We start from the raw sequence: 17,685 nt of genomic DNA, 5'->3' as shown, positions 1-17,685 counted from the left end.
TTTTCTCATCTAGACGTATGGCAGGCTGCGCCATTCTGTTGCAAAAAGCAAAAACGTTCATCCCATCCAACAGTGCGGTGGATTACAAGATCATATCCCTGTACAGTTCTTCGTCCACTGTGTCTTTCACCCACACTTTCCTACGGCATGAAATTGAGCACCGCGCACACACACTGACTTTGATCGAATGCAGTGGCTTTTCATGATAGGCGTGCAGATTTGCGGTGCACTGAATTCTGACGTCTGACATGTGATCTGAAGCTTTCGACTTCGGAACAACCCCGAACACGACAGGCGCTGAACTCCAATTTCTTTAGGACTCTGTGAACTGCACAAAATGTGAATATTCTGTCCTTTAGTTCACGTATTTTATGTTGGCTCAGTACAGGCGGGCGCCCATACTTCACCTGCGGTCTTCAACATTTCCATTTTTATAACGGGTTGCCTGACTTTTGGATCACCCTGTACATAATAACCCGTTATTATGCATGCCTACCAATCGTCTTGGTAAGTTTGATAAATTCATCACTTTTACCGGCGAATATGCATAATACCCAAGCGTCGTTGGTAAAATTGATAAATACTAAAAACATCACTTTTACCGCCGATTATGCATAATAACCAAGTTTCGTTGGTGAATTTGATAGATACTTGAAATTTATCGCCTTTGTCTGCGGTTATGCATAATACCTTGGAATAATTGGTGAATTTCATAAATATGAAAAAAAATTCAAATGTGTCTAGTATGTGAGGTGAATATAGTAGGACCCCGATATGATGATAACAAATTTTACGATCCTACCCAATGTAATGATAACAGATTTCACGATCGTACCCCGATATAATGATAAAATTTAACGATCGTACCCCGATATGATGATTAAATTTAACGATTGTAACCCGATATAAAGATAAAAATTTTATGAACGTACATGATAACAAATTTCACCATCGTACCCCGTCATAATGATAACAAATTTCACAATCGCACCCCGATATAATGACAACAGATTTTACGATCCCACTTCGATATAATGATACATTTTAATGATGCGACGCTTGGGTACTATTCACAGTCATCGGTACATTTGATAATTATTCAATACTTATCAAATTTACCAATATGCTTTTGTAACTGTGCATAATCGTCGGTAAAAGTGATTAATTTAGGGAAATTTATCAAATCCACCAACAACGGGTGGGTACTATGCATAATCGCCAGTAAAAGTGATTAATTTAAGGAAATTTATCAAATCTACCAACGACACTTGGGCACTATGAATAATCACCGCTAAAGGTGATTAATTTAGGGACATTTATCAAATCTACCAACGACGCTTGGGTACTACGAATAATCACCGGTAAAAGTGATTAATTTAAGGAAATTCATCAAATTTTACTAACGACGCTTGGGTGTTATGCGTAATCGACGGTGAAAGTGATAAATTAAGGGAAATTTATCAAATTTACCAACGACTCTTGGGTACCATGCATAATCACCGTGCGTAAGAATGATAATTTGTTAATACCTATTGAATTTACCAAAGATGCTTGGGTACTATGCATAATCACTGGTAAGAGTGATTAATCAGGAAAATTTATGAAATTTAGCAACGATGCCTATGTGCTATGCATAATCGCCGGTAAAAAGTGATAATTTGTTAATATTTATTAAGTTTCCCAACGATGCTTGGGTAGGAATGCTTAATGATACATTTAGGAAATTCCTCAAACTTACCAAAATGCTTGGTAAGTACGTATAACAGCCCCATTTATAGCATTCACCGTAACATATACAGTCGATCCCGGTTATAACGTTCCCACTTATAACGTGTTCCCGCTTGGTGCGACTTATTTTCGGGTGTCCCAACTCTAAGTAACTCTCATAAAGATTTCTCATTCAAAGCGTTTTCCCGCTTACAACGTTTCTGCATAGCAATTTTTTTTTTTGAAAAAACGTTATAAGCGGGATCCACTGCACATGCAATCGTTCCACTAATTTCACGATCGATCGAGTTCTCTGTTACTCTAACAGGAGCAAAAACTGATATTTCCTACCACAAGATTAGTTCGTCCCTAAGATTTCTGGTGTGTATGTGTTTTTATTTTAGAATATGATGGACTCGCGTGGTTGAGTCCCATTACCGGGTACGGATCTTTCTTTTTCTTTCTTTCTTTTGCTCTTTAGCAGTGCGTGATGAACTGGCGTGTGGTCCTACGTTTATGAAGGGTAAATGCTATGAAGGATGGATTAAATACATAAAAGGAGGAATAGGAGGAGCTGGACAAATAGCAAAGACCCATGTAACATCATTTACACTACGAGAGAGAGAGAGACAAAAAGAAATGAGAATGGGACGCGTCGAGTGCGTGTAACGAAATATCCATTACGTTGGACTTGTTTACAAGTTCGTAAATGAGCAAAAATACGTCGATGGACTGTCTGTTGGCCAAACGAGGGGGGAAAACTTTGGTTTTTTTTTGTTTTTTGTGTTTTTGGTCCTTTACATCAAGCGTGCCCAAGCTTCCGAATGAAAATTTTGTCCGATAACTGGGGGATGGGCCCGTTATGGGAGGTTCCACTGTAGAATGATCATGTTATTCATGTCACCCACGAGAGAGAGAGAGAGTAGTCAAGTTACTTTCTTGGATAGGTGAAACCTTCTGGAATCGACAGGTGACGGAGGAATTTCTAGTTTTTTTAGACTTGAACCAACTCCAGTTTTAATCGAAAGATTTGTGGAAAAATTAATTTGTCAAGATTTTCTCAGTACATTGTTAAAAGAAGATATTTGTTGAACTTTTCTACGGGTTTTCTTAAAGAAAAACCGCTTCCAGACATTTCCATTCATTTTCTTTCAAAACGGAACATTTCCAAAATTTAAATATGGCTTAACTCTCTCTCGAATGTTGACCAAGAAACATAATATTGAAATATTCTTACGCCTATGCATAAATTATTATATTCATATTTTTTTATTTATACAATATTGTTGGCCCTGGGGCCTATGCGAGAGGATGCGATTGAAAATGACAAAGATATTGTTTGATATTGGACAAAAAACTATTGATAGTGGGGGATTCAACAATATCGACAATAGAGCTTGGGAGTTTGTTCCATCCACGAATGGTATGAGGAAAAAAGCTGTATTTAAAACAGTCAAGTGGAAGCAAAAATAGGTTTTATTTTAAGGGAATGGTCGAGACTTCTAGAGATGTAGGATGGTTTGGGTAAGGTACCAGAAGTATGTATGTTGAATTGACTATGGCAATTTATATAATAATGCTAATCGAGAAATGAGACGAAGAGTAGAGAAAGGGAGGAGAGATGAAGTTCGTTTTTGAGTTCGGATACGGAATCGAAAGATGACCATCAGTCGTCAGCAAATCGGGTGGATTTATTTTGGATAGATTGGAGTTTGTCTATATTACTGGAGGTGTAGGGGTCCCAGATTTCAGCGGCGTAAGAAAGAACGAAGAGGATATAAGTTTTGTGACAGAGTAGTCTGATGTGCCCGAGTGGCATGGTGGTAAGATGCTCGTCTACCATCGTGAAGGTTGTTGTCAGGGTCCCGGGTTCGAACCCAAGGGAGGAGGATATTGATAAGATATTTTCCCTAACGAACTCGAGGCGACCACTGATAGACAGCGCCTTCACTTCCAACCCATCTCACTAATGGCAGTAAATTGCACTATAGCGATATAGCCAGAGTTGGTGTTTGGTGAAGTAGTACATCAGAGTAGTCTGATGGTGATGAGTGCGGTAGCCCTAGTCGATAAGATACTCACCTAAAGTACCAAAGGATGTTTAGAGGTGTCTCGAGTTCGATACCCGGTTCGTCCTTGTCACAAAACTTTCCTGACACAGAGGTACAACAAAAAACGGCGACTTGACCGCAGCAAAAAATTGCTACCACAGGGAGTTCCCCCCATCGAGGGGTTAGCGCGTCAACCTCTCGATGAGTATAAAAAACAAGCCTGCCGTTCGCAATCGGCAATAAATTGTAGGTCCCGGTCTAATGAGCCCTCGTGGGCAGAAAATGACCGTGTGGTGCGACAAAAATGATCAAAATGATCAGAGTAGTCTGATATCTCGAGTGGAGTGTTTAAGGTTGCGGCGGAGGTAGAAAAGTTTGTTCAGACACTTCTGGTAAATGTACTCAACATGTTTGTTCCAATGTAGGTCGGTTAAGATTATGGCACCGAGGATTATGACATTCGAGAAATTTGGCATAACTTTAAATTCTTGATGGAGTACGAACATTTAAGAGGAAATAATTTACGGGTAACTTTCATGTGTGAACCGTTTTTTAGATATTGATTGGCATTTGCCATAAAGAAAATCAGTCCGCGGTGGAAGCCAGGTTATGTTGGAAAAGTTCTCGATCAGATTCATGGTGAATGATACGGTAAATTAGACAGTCATCAGCAAGTAATCTAGTGGTGCAGTTGAGAGATTCTGGAAGGTCATTGATGTAAGTAAGAAAAGTAACTTACATATGCTACCTGTTTTGCTATTTCGCTCTTTTTTGAAGCAGTCCAAACCGGGAGAATACGGTTTTTACTTCTACTGTAAATTTAGCAAATGTGGAAATGTTCTCTTTTGAAAATAAGCTCTCAAATAATATTAGACATTTTTTGTCAAGAGATGGCTCTCCTACAATTCGAACTATGGTTTATAATAGGCGAGTAAACACGAGATGTTTTAACAGTTACAAAAAGAACAGACGTTATAGACAGATGGCAACATTTGCCGAACTTTTTAGTTGACCAACAATGGGAATTGAGCAAGATGACGCTTTCACTCGTACTGCAACGATAACGAAAAAGATTTGTGTAAATCTCAATAATAATCCAATTATCCTATCAGTCAGAATTCAATTTTAAATCCGACACGTTTTAAATCCTGATAGGAAATCTTTGGATCTTCGTGTATCGTAAGATTTATTGGATATAATCGGCGGTTTTACTAAATGGATGATCCTTAAAGTACGTACATGGCATCTACTGACATGACTTGGGTAACTCGAACCACAAATTACGCAAGATTTAGTTTTTTTCAACACAAAAATAAAAATATTTAACAGCTGATTATATAACAAACATATGGAGATATGATTGAATTTTAAGAAATAGTTTATTAAAATTTCAGTGTATGTGTGAGAGGCTGCACCGATCTATAACAAGGATCTGAGCTTTTACCATTAAGCGTTAAGGCATAATAGACCGGTGTTTCTCCAGCCTGTAGGCCGCGGACCCCGAGGGGGTTCTGTAATCATTTTGTAAGAGTGCGGAAGATAATTTCATTGACTGTTATTGCATTAATGACACATTTTCGCTGTGAAATTGTAATTTATTCAATTTTTTTATGCAAATTGTTTAAAAAAGTGGATTTTATTTGAGGATGGATCCGAAATGGGTCTTCTGACGTTACAGAAGATTCCTCGGAACATTAACCTTCGTTACAGAAAGGGGGCGACATAAAGAAACTGGAAAAAACCGGTTATAAACCCTTTCGTTCAATAGAAAATCTGCACATATCGCAAATTTGCTTACTCTGCATTGGTATTATATATAATCCAATAAACATTTTTTTTCTTCTACAAAATCCAATGTTAAGTTTGTCCCACATTTTTACATAAATCGTTATATAAAACTCCACGTGCTTCCATTTTCAAACATATGACAACGTTTTTGGTAAATCACGCCGTTTTTCGTGGAAAAGTTCCAAGAGAACAATGGAAACCAACCTGTAAGCATCGCCATTCCTGGCAAATGCTCAAACGTTTGTGAACTTGATCGTCTTATTCGAGGAGGAAGGCAAGCCCTTGACCCATTACGTATCCATTATATGCTACCCTGAAGCGGAAAGCGGCGAGAAAAAAAGTAGCAAAAATGGGCATTTGCCAAATTCCGCCTCCATGCAACAGGTTGCAACGTTTCTCTGAATACAAAACTAGAAATGAAGAGATCCATAAGGACATGAATAAAAATGTCGGGGAAGTGGTTTTCTTTGAGAAACCCGTAGAAAAGTTCAACAATATCTTCCTTTAACAATGGATTTTTGAACAATGTACTGACAAAATCATGACAAATTAATTTTTCCACAATTTCTTTTCTCACAATAGACAAAAACTTAGATCGTGATATAGAAAATCACATCTATAGCTATTTTACTCTAAATATGATCAATAACCTTGAAGTTGGTTCCACATGCGCAGTGCTGCGCGACCCCGAGACACTCAAAAACCGGTTTTTGAGGTTTGGTCGGGGTGATTTTGTGGTCAAAGGCTGGTTCCCGCTGCCGCTGGGGGTCCCAAATACATGCATTGCGTGTTACCAATTTTTGTGTAGAACATCGGTGGGTACTATGATACAAGACATTGTTTGAAATTTATTGTTATGTGAAATTACAATTTCGGGGATAATGCGTATCAAAATATCGTTGCAAACGTATTCGTATGTAAAACGTTAGAATTGTATTATAAAAATGTTTGAAAAATGATTTTTTTCCCCAACATCAGTAGAAAACTGGATTTGAACATCGTTTGAAACTCTTTTTTTGTGTAGAACATCAGTGGAGAACTGAATCAGAATATCGTTTGGAACAAAACAATGTCGTGTAAAAACTTTTTGACTTAACTTGTAGAAGATTTTTGAGTTGAGAACATTGATAAAAATCAGAATATCGGAATATTATCAGAATATCGTTTAATCAGGAGATTGTTTGAAACACGTTTTTATGCAACCGAAGATTAAAATATTTCATGTTAACAATTTTCATCACATCGGTGAAAAAAAAAATGTGAATATTGTTGGAAACTATTCATTGTGTTAACCCTTGTAAGGATATTGTGCATCATCAACATCAGAATTACACATATCAGCATCAGCATATTGTTAGAAATAAATTTTCATTTGGGAAAATTATGGAATCAGAATCTTATGGGATTTTTTGAACATTGATAAAAAAAATCATAATATTGTTTGAGAGACATTATTACGTAAAATATTGGTAAAAAACTATGCATTGAGTATTGTTTGAAACACATTTTTATCAAAAAGTATTTTGGGAAAACTATGAATCAGAATGTTTGAAACACATTGCTATCAAAATATACTTTGGGGAAACTATGAATTAGAATATTGTTTGGAACATATTGTTATCAAAAACATTTTTGGGAAAACTATGAATTAGAATATTGTTTCGAACACATTTTTATCAAATGCCAATGTTTGCTCCAAAACATTAAGGGCAAAACTGAATTAGAATATTGTTTGGAACACATTCTTATCAAAAACATTTTTGGGGCAAACTATGAATCAGAATTTTTGAAACATATTGCTATCAAAAACACTTTTTGAGAAACTGAATCGTAATAACATCGTTTGAAACACATTGTTACGTAAAATATTGTTGAAAACTATGAATCAGAATATTTTTTTAACACATTTGCACGTAAAACATTGATGAAAAAGTACCAATTACACAGGATATGTTTAGAAATGCATTTCCACGTAAAATATTGTTGAAAAAGCCTACAAATTAAAATGCAGTTTGGAACATTGTTTTGTTAACTGTCGGTGGAACACTACAGATCGTGCAGTTGTTGGGAACCGCAATTTGTTTTTTTACCATCGATGAAAAACCGAATCAAATATTGTCTGAAATACCAGTGTTATGTGAGATATTTTTGAAAAACTATGCACCAAAATATTATTCAAGTCGCATTATTAACATCAAAAACGTTTTTGGGAAAACTATGAATCACAGAATGCATTTTTGTATAGAACATCGGTGGAAAACTGAGTCAGAATTTTGTTTGAAACAAACAATGCTGTATGAAACATTTTTTCAGGATGTAGTTTTTTCAGGAACATTTTTTCAGGAGCAGATTTTTGAGTAGAACATTGATGAAAATCAGAATATGCATTTTTTGCGAAAACTATGAATCCGAATCTTATGAGTTTTGTTTAGAATATTCATAAAAATCAAAATTGTTTGAAACACATTGTTAGGAAACATATTATTGAAAAAAATCATGAATATTTGTATTGTTTGAAACATGCTGTCATGTGAAATATTTTTTGAGGAATAAGGAATTAAAAAACCATTTTAAAAAAAAAATTCTGTAAAACATTTTAGAGAAACTATGCATCTGAATATTGTCCGAAACACATGTGAGACAATTTTGAAAAACTATGAATAAAACTACTATTTGAAATACATTATTATGTGAGATATATTTTGATAAAATACACACTCTCTCTGTATGTATTTAAATATTGTTTGAAACACATTGTTATCAAAAAACATTTTTGTGTAAACTCTGAATCAGAATATCGTTTGAAACAGAGTATAGTTTGAAGAATACAAAACTGAGTATAGTTTGAAGAATACGAAACTGAGTATAGTTTGAAGAATACGAAAATGAGTATAGTTCGAAGAATACGAAACTGAGTATAGTTTGAGGAATACGAAACTGAGTATAGTTTGAAGAATACGAAACTGAGTATAGTTTGAGGAATACGAAACTGAGTATAGTTTGAAGAATACGAAACTGAGTATAGTTTGAAATCTGATTCATAATATTGTGAAAAAACTATGAATCAGGATATTGTTGAAGAAACTATGAATCAGGATATTGTTGAAGAAACTATGAATCAGGATATTGTTGAAGAAACTATGAATCAGGATATTGTTGAAGAAACTATGAATCAGGATATTGTTGAAGAAACTATGAATCAGGATATTGTTGAAGAAACTATGAATCAGGATATTGTTGAAGAAACTATGAATCAGGATATTGTTGAAGAAACTATGAATCAGGATATTGTTGAAGAAACTATGAATCAGGATATTGTTGAAGAAACTATGAATCAGGATATTGTTGAAGAAACTATGAATCAGGATATTGTTGAAGAAACTATGAATCAGAATATTGTTAAAAAAGCTTTAAATCAGAATATTGTTTGAACACTGTGAATCAGAATATTGTTAAAAAAGCTTTAAATCAGAATATTGTTAAAAAAGCTTTAAATCAGAATATTGTTAAAAAAGCTTTAAATCAGAATATTGTTAAAAAAGCTTTAAATCAGAATATTGTTAAAAAAGCTTTAAATCAGAATATTGTTAAAAAAAGCTTTAAATCAGAATATTGTTAAAAAAGCTTTAAATCAGAATATTGTTAAAAAAGCTTTAAATCAGAATATTGTTAAAAAAGCTTTAAATCAGAATATTGTTAAAAAAGCTTTAAATCAGAATATTGTTAAAAAAGCTTTAAATCAGAATATTGTTAAAAAAGCTTTAAATCAGAATATTATTTGAACACTGTGAATCAGAATATTGTTGGAAACACGTTGTTATCAAAAACATTTTTGTGTAAACCATGAATCAGAATATCGTTTGAAACAGAGTATCGTTTGAAGAATACGAGAAAGAGTATGGTTTGAAGAATACGAAACAGAGTATGGTTTGAAGAATACGAGAAAGAGTATAGTTTGAAGAATACGAGAAAGAGTATGGTTTGAAGAATACGAAACAGAGTACCATTTGAAGAATACGAGAAAGAGTATCGTTTGAAGAATACGAGGAAGAGTATGGTTTGAAGAATACGAGAAAGAGTATAGTTTGAAGAATACGAGAAAGAGTATGGTTTGAAGAATACGAAACAGAGTACCATTTGAAGAATACGAGAAAGAATATCGTTTGAAGAATACGAAACAGAGTATAGTTTGAAATCTGATTCATAATATTGTGAAAAAAACTATGAATCAGGATATTGTTAAAAAAGCTCTAAATCAGAATATTGTTGAAAAAGCTCTAAATCAGAATATTGTTGAAAAAGCTCTAAATCAGAATATTGTTGAAAAAGCTCTAAATCAGAATATTGTTGAAAAAGCTCTAAATCAGAATATTGTTTGAACACTGAGAATCAAAATATTGTTTGAACACCGTGAATCAGAATAGTGTTTGAACACTGAGAATCAAAATATTGTTTGAACACCGTGAATCAGAATAGTGTTTGAACACTGAGAATCAAAATATTGTTTGAACACCGTGAATCAGAATAGTGTTTGAACACTGAGAATCAAAATATTGTTTGAACACCGTGAATCAGAATACTGTTTGAAAACGATGAAACAGGGTATTTTTTGAAACCTACGAAGCAGAGTATTGTTTGAAATCTATGAATCAGAATATTGTATGAAACATAAAAATGCAATCGCACAACAGGCAAAGCGCCCAACGAGGTAACTGGGAAAAAATGGCCTTAACAAATATGAATGCCATATATTTCTAAAATACAGCGACCCAATTCAAAATGCAATAATATAAAAACTAAAGACTATATAGATTATATACAATATACTATGAATCATAATATTTTTAAGAAAACTATGAATCATAATATTAAGAGCTGGCATTTTTTAGGCTCGAAATATACTGAGAAATTGAATTTTCTGGATGTTTGACGAAACGAATGTTTGGAAAGAAAAGTGATTTATCTTTTCCGGGAATTGGACCCGGATCCCCTTGCATAACAGAATATAGTTGAAAAACTATGAATCAGAATATTGTTGAAAAAACTATGAATCGGAATACTGTTTGAAAACTATGAATCGGAATACTGTTTGAAAACACTATAAATCAGTATATTGTTTGAAAGCTACGTAATAGAATATTGTTTGAAAGCTACGTAATAGAATATTGTTTGAAAGCTACGTAATAGAATATTGTTTGAAAGCTACGTAATAGAATATTGTTTGAAAGCTACGTAATAGAATATTGTTTGAAAGCTACGTAATAGAATATTGTTTGAAAGCTACGTAATAGAATATTGTTTAAAACCTATGAATCGGAGTATTGTTTGAAAACTATGAATCGGAATATTGTTTTAAAACACTATAAATACTGTTTGGAAGCTATGAATCAGAATATTGTTTAAATCCTATGAATCGGAGTATTGTTTGAAAACTATGAATCGGAATATTATTTGAAAACACTATAAATCAGTATATACTGTTTGAAAGCTACGTAACAGAACCTATTGTTTGAAACCTATGAATCATAATATTGTTTGAAACCTATGAATCATAATATTGTTTGAAACCTATGAATCATAATATTGTTTAAAACCTATGAATCATAATATTGTTTAAAACCTATGAATCATAATATTGTTTAAAACCTATGAATTGGAGTATTTTTTGAAAACTATGAATCATAATATTGTTTAAAACCTATGAATTGGAGTATTTTTTGAAAACTATGAATCATAATATTGTTTAAAACCTATGAATTGGAGTATTTTTTGAAAACTATGAATCGGATTATTATTTGAAAACACTATAAATCAGTATATTGTTTGAAATCTATGTAACAGAGTATTGTTTGAAATCTATGTAACAGAGTATTGTTTGAAATCTATGTAACAGAGTATTGTTTGAAATCTATGTAACAGAGTATTGTTTGAAATCTATGTAACAGAGTATTGTTTGAAATCTATGTAACAGAGTATTGTTGAAAAAAACTATGAATCAGAATATTGTTGAAAAAAACTATGAATCAGAATATTGTTGAAAAAAACTATGAATCAGAACAGGCCTATTATTTGAAATTGACAGAAATGCTGAAATAATTTCAAGGATCGGTAGAATAAATTATTTCAGAATTCCTGAAAGAAATTATTTCATATTTGATGAAAAAAAAAATTTCCAAAGTTACCGAAACTAATTTCAGAATTGATGAAAGAAAAAAATAATCGTTTTTTTCCGAGTGAAATAAATAATTTCAAGGATAAAAGAAATTATTTCCGAAAAAATGTAAATTGATTTTAAATGAAAGAAATGATTTTAAATGAAAGAAATGATTTCAAACAAATGAAAGATTCGTATTAAATGAAAGAAATGATTTCAAATAAATAAAAGAAATGATTTCAAATAAATGAAAGAAATGATTTCAAATAAATGAAAGAAATGATTTCAAATAAATGAAAGAAATGATTTCAAATAAATGAAAGAAATGATTTCAAATAAATGAAAGATTCGTATTAAATGAAAGAAATGATTTCAAATAAATGAAAGATTCGTATTAAATGAAAGAAATGATTTCAAATAAATGAAAGATTCGTATCAAATGAAAGAAATGATTTCAAATAAATGAAAGATTCGCATTAAATGAAAGAAATGATTTCAAACAGATGAAAGATTCGTATCAAATGAAAGAAATGATTTCAGAACAAATGAAAGATTCGCATTAAATGAAAGAAATGATTTCAGAAATGAAAGATTTGCATTAAATGAAAGAAATGATTTCAGATTTAATGGAAATTCATACTCAATGGAAGACATGATTTCATAATTAATAAAAATTAGTATTGAATGATAGAAATTATTTTCCAGTTAATGAAAATTCTTACTTGATGAAAGGAATGATTTCAGTATTGATGAATATTAATAATTAATAGAAGAAATTATTTCAAGATTGATAGAAATTTATAATAAAGGAAAGAAATGATTTCATAACTAATGAAAATTGATAATAAATGAAAGAAATGATTTCATTACTAATGGAAATTGATATTGAATTATTGAAATGATTGTAGAATTGATGAAAATCGATTTTTTTTTTAAATGAAAGAAATGATTTTAGAATTAATTGAACTTCATACTCGATGAAAGAAAGGATTTAAAAATTGATAATTTATGTTAAATGAAATTTATAAATGAAATTAATGAAAGAAATGATCCCCCTCACTATTGAAAATTCATACTTGATGAAAGAAATTATTTCATACTTAATAAAAAAATGAATATTGAATGAAAGAAATGATTTCTGAATTAATAAAAATTCCTAATCGATGAAAAAACAATAATTTCAATTTAAAATAAAGTCTACAAAAATTTATTGCCACTGTTTAACTCAGGGTCTGTTGGTCCCACCCATGTAGACGCCACCTTACATTGCATCAAGCCCTTGTAAGTTTGGATACCATCTTCTAGTTCTAAATAGCTTAGTGGCCCATGGGCTTTATAGAAAATTTTAATTTTATCCGCAATATCTGAAAAGTTAAAAACCTCTGATTTAGATGACTATCCAGACACGTTAGGCCTAACTTATAGAGGCTTTTCCTTGAAGCTCGCTCATATACATAATTTTCAGCACAGTTTGGTGTTCGCAAAACTTGAGGGCCTTAAAAAGCCTAATCATACATTTTAAATCATTATCTTTTTCTCAACACCTCTCCTCTTACCTTTAATTCAAATTTTACACGTTAATTTACATTAGGCCCATAACTAAATATTTTCAGCATTTCTACACCCACTTGTGTTTTTATAACAGTCAATTTCTGTGGATGAAAGCAATGGATATTGATGTAATAAATCATTAAATTTCAATTAAAACTGCTTGAATAGACTCAATATTAATCAGCTTTCAATGCTGATAATGTTGAATATTATTCAGTGGGAAATTTTCAAATTATTCACAAAAAAATCAGTAATTATTTCATTAAAAATTCAGGAATTCTCTTCCACAAAAAAAAGAGAAATTATTCCACAATAAAATCAGAAACATTTACGTAAAAAAATCAGAAACATTTACGTAAAAAAATCAGAAACTATTCTGAAAAAATTTAGAAATTATTCCAGAAAAATATCGGAAATTATTCCAAAAAAAATCCCAAATTATACCACAAAAGATCACAAACTATTCAAGAAAAAAATTCAAAATTATTTCCAGAAAATATCCAAAATTATTCCACAAGAAAAAATCAGAAATTGTATTCCACAAAAAAGTTCCAAATTAGTCCACAAAAAAAATCAGATATTATTTTATAAAATAATTAGAAATCATTTCAGAAAAAATCAGAAATTACTCCAGAAAAAATCCCAAATTACTTCACAAAAAAATTTTGAAAAAATCCACAGGAAAAAAATTGAAATTCAAGAAAAAATACTATAAAAATATCCTTAACAAAAATCACTCTCACAAATTCCTTACGATGATCACACTACGCACACACAAAAATGATGCCATATTGCTGTATCAAGACATAAAAATTGTGAAAATAAATATATATATATTATATTACTTACTTTTCCCGTGATCTTAGATCTTGTGGCATGTTTAGGCACTGGCGTAACAGGTTATACGTGTGTACAATAATATACTGCAATAATAATAGGGAGAGATAAATCTTCGGTCTATATGATAAATCTCTCCGTGACGGAGGAGAATAAAAAAAGAGCAGACTTGTTGGACTTGGTTCTACGTTTCTTGGCAGCTATCCGAGTTCCGAGAGCGTAGATTATATATCCTGGTACCCAGTCGGGAAACCATCACGTTGGTCGAGGACGTTGTGGCCGCCGCAACTGCCGCACCACCTTACCACCACCACAGTGCATCCAGTGCCAGATCTTCGCTCACTCACTCTGTTATTATGATCCACCACGGTGTCAGAGAGAGTCAGAGAACGGCGAAGCAGCGTCTTAGATATGCCGCTATTTTCCCAAAAATTTCACACACACTGTACACGGGAGCCGCAGCACCAACAGGGGAGTAGTACAAGTTCCATCCTGTAGGTGAAGATACCAATGTGCATCAAGTTGGTAGTGGGTGTGTGCGTACATATAATGTTTGTATATATATATATATTCCCCCTCTGAAGGTCACCCTGGAATGTCACTGATTACTGGTGAAGAATCCATTTCTTATATGCTTTTATTCAATTATAACCCCTTATATCAATGGCGGATGATGACCGTGGGAGACTGGGTCAAACAAAATAGAATTGTTTGCCTTCTGGAGGGTTGTTGTTTATCGGTTGAGGCCTCTCCCTTGTCGGGGGTTCAATGTAATGCGTGTATGGGATGCACACACACACAGAAGTGGACGTTTACTCTGAAGGGCTGGCTCCGTTTCTCACGAATGCAGAAGAGACAGAGACAATCTCGCCAGAGCTCTTCAGTTTTCGGATGGGGAGGTTGGTTGTAAGGGGGGCTTCTCCTTTCCAACAGCAAGCGAGCGTACAGCAGCACCACCGCCACCATCACCACCATCAGCATCTCCTGTTCCACCTTTTCTTCTGGGTCTGTTGCGATCGATGCCGGCAAACGAAGAGCATTTGCTCTGCGCGAACATCCACTGCGCAGGAATAACAAGAAAATAAGCATTTCGAGGGGTTTGGCTTGTATTCCTTCGTACTCATATATTTTTATACACATATAATATCGCCCCCCCCCCCCCACACACAACATTAAATTTCTAATATTATAGTGTTGTACCCAAAAAAAAAGAAATGTCGCCAAAAGGGAACTCGAATTTTCCGATTAGTCATCAATGACTTGAAGCTTTTAGAAGAGTACAGATTAGATAATTTAATGAACCTCAATTTGTATTTGAGGTTTTTAATTTTTTACATCATATTTGTATATATGAACTATTAGAGAAGATTTACATCAATATCATTAGGAAAATCTATGGCAAAGCAATTGCTGCCATTCATTTGGATAAAGGAGAAGCAAACATTAAACCTGAAAAAGCAGTCTGACAGGGTGTTACTATTTCACCAATGCCATTTACCACTATTTTAGAAGAAGTAGTATTTAAGAAACTTGATTGAGATGAGAAAGGATTAAAATAAATGAAGAATATTTCTCAATTATTTATGTTTTGCCGAAGACACTGATGTTATTAGCAACATTCCGGATTAACTAGAAGAGATGATATGTACAAGAACTGGAGAAGGCCAGTATTCAGGTGGATTTGAAAACGAATCTGCAAAAGCCTAAAGACACGTTCAACTCCTTTACTTTGGAGAAGATTTTTCTCAACAACACAGAGATGGATGCAAAACAAAGCTATGTATACGTGAGAAAAGAAGTTACCATGGACAGCAGCATCCTCAAGGAAATAAACAGAAGAATCACAGGATTGGGTGGAGCACTTTAGGGGAAAAACTGTAATTCTGAAGAACAACAATGCCATTATGCCCGAAAAGAAAAGTGTATAACCAACTGATTTATGGAGCTGAAACATGAACACTCCCACGCAATACGATAAAAAGACTACAGTCTGCACGAAGTAGCGTGGAAAGATGTATGCTAGGCATCGCAAGCAGAGACAGAAAACCGATCATGTGGATAAGGAACTAAACAAAAGTCTTTAATATCATGCAAAGAATTAAACGTTTAAAGTGGAAATGGACTTGACATACTGCAAGAAGACGGGACAACAGGTGGACCACAACTATTCTGGATTTTCACCCCCGTCATGTTAAACTTCCAAGAAGGCGTCCCCTCCAAACAAGATGGAGTCAACTGGATGGCAAAAACATCAGACAAAGTAAAATGAAAGAATTTAAGAGGATACCTACATCCAGCAATGGATTGAAAATGGTTGTTTATGGTGAGGATATGAACTGTTTGAATTCGCAGGTTATCAGTTTTGTTTCCTCTTCATCTCCACTTGGTATCCAGCCTTTCGCACTTTGACAATGACAACTGTCTGAAGGGACACTCTCCATAACGAAGATTAGCTTTTTTCTTGTCTAGAATGTTTTTCTTTGCCAATTTGTTCGAACCCCCCCCCCCCCCCGCAAACATGGTAGAAGGATCCTTCGCTCTTTTTTATGGAACTTAGTGATCAGTCATCTTGAACTTAGTGATCAGTCATCTTGAACTTAGTGATCAGTCATCTTTTATCTCTTGGACCAAAGTTGGACGGGAAAACAGTTGCTTTGTTTTCAAGGATGATTTGGAATTCAAGGAAAAAACGGATTTCAAGACCACGAGCCCTGTCATAAAGGCACGTCTGACTATCGACTCTCTCATAGTATAAACTTGGCTCCGCATCTGACTATCCAGTGTGGTTGGTCACATTTTTGAAAAAATTACTATTAGGTAAGGTAAACCGAGGTAAGTGGAGCCACACATCTGATTTGTGAAATTCAGTTAGCTTCTAGGTACGGACTCTTGCGGAACCTTTCCTTTCTTTCATAATTACTCATAATTGTTGCGATAGCTGCTCACACAAGGTTACAAGAAGCTTTTTCATGTGGAGAAGTAAGATTTGGGATCATAGTGATCTACCTGTTGTGCCCTTTACATTCCAATCATTTCTGAAAGTTCGAATTGATCTAATATCGATGTTTTGGTGTCGAGTTCTTCCTTTCCTATTATTTAATCTGCCATTTTAATATAATTATGATATTTCTTCAGGAAGAGTGGGAATTAATAACATTACACTTCCCCCCCCCCTCGTTTTTTCGTGTTGAGGAAAGTAGGACTAATGAACATACGCTAACCCGTTCCTCTTTGTGTTTGCTTTTTCAACTGTGATATGAATGTGAATAAAGAGATAGATAAAGCTCTCGAGTCAGCACTAACTGCTTCTATAAAAATAAAGATGAGTGTCGAGAGAGAGAAATATATATAAGAACAATGAAACTTCATAGATATATTTTTAAAAACCCATTGCAGAAGCAAAGATTGGTGACTGGGTTCTTGTCAAATTCACAAATAAAAAATCAGTAAAGATATTCGTTGGGAAACTAAGCGACAACAAGACAAGACTCGTCTGGAAGCAAAATTTGAAGGGGGGAAAAAAACTACATCTACCTTTCAATAGCCAACAATGGGAAGTTGAATTATCATTAGGTGATGAAATTCTGGAATTTAATT

General features: G+C 33.5%; 1 protein-coding gene across 1 annotated transcript in view; it reads right to left on the bottom strand.

The window, feature by feature from the left end:
• LOC149071665 (sodium channel protein para-like) overlaps window positions 1-14,915 on the bottom strand; it is a 197,167-nt gene extending 182,252 nt beyond the window's left edge. Inside the window, exon 1 of the mRNA XM_089247738.1 lies at window positions 14,101-14,915. The gene's annotated coding sequence lies outside the window, so the exon portion shown is untranslated. The remainder of the gene's footprint in view (window positions 1-14,100) is intronic.
• Window positions 14,916-17,685: the final 2,770 nt, after the last annotated feature.

Source organism: Pholcus phalangioides, unplaced genomic scaffold, assembly GCF_987345545.1.
Source record: "Pholcus phalangioides strain wild (caught in Gottingen) unplaced genomic scaffold, Ppha-v1.0 ptg000018l_1, whole genome shotgun sequence".
Lineage (NCBI taxonomy): Eukaryota > Metazoa > Arthropoda > Arachnida > Araneae > Pholcidae > Pholcus > Pholcus phalangioides.
This window is presented reverse-complemented; position numbering and strand designations above follow the sequence as displayed.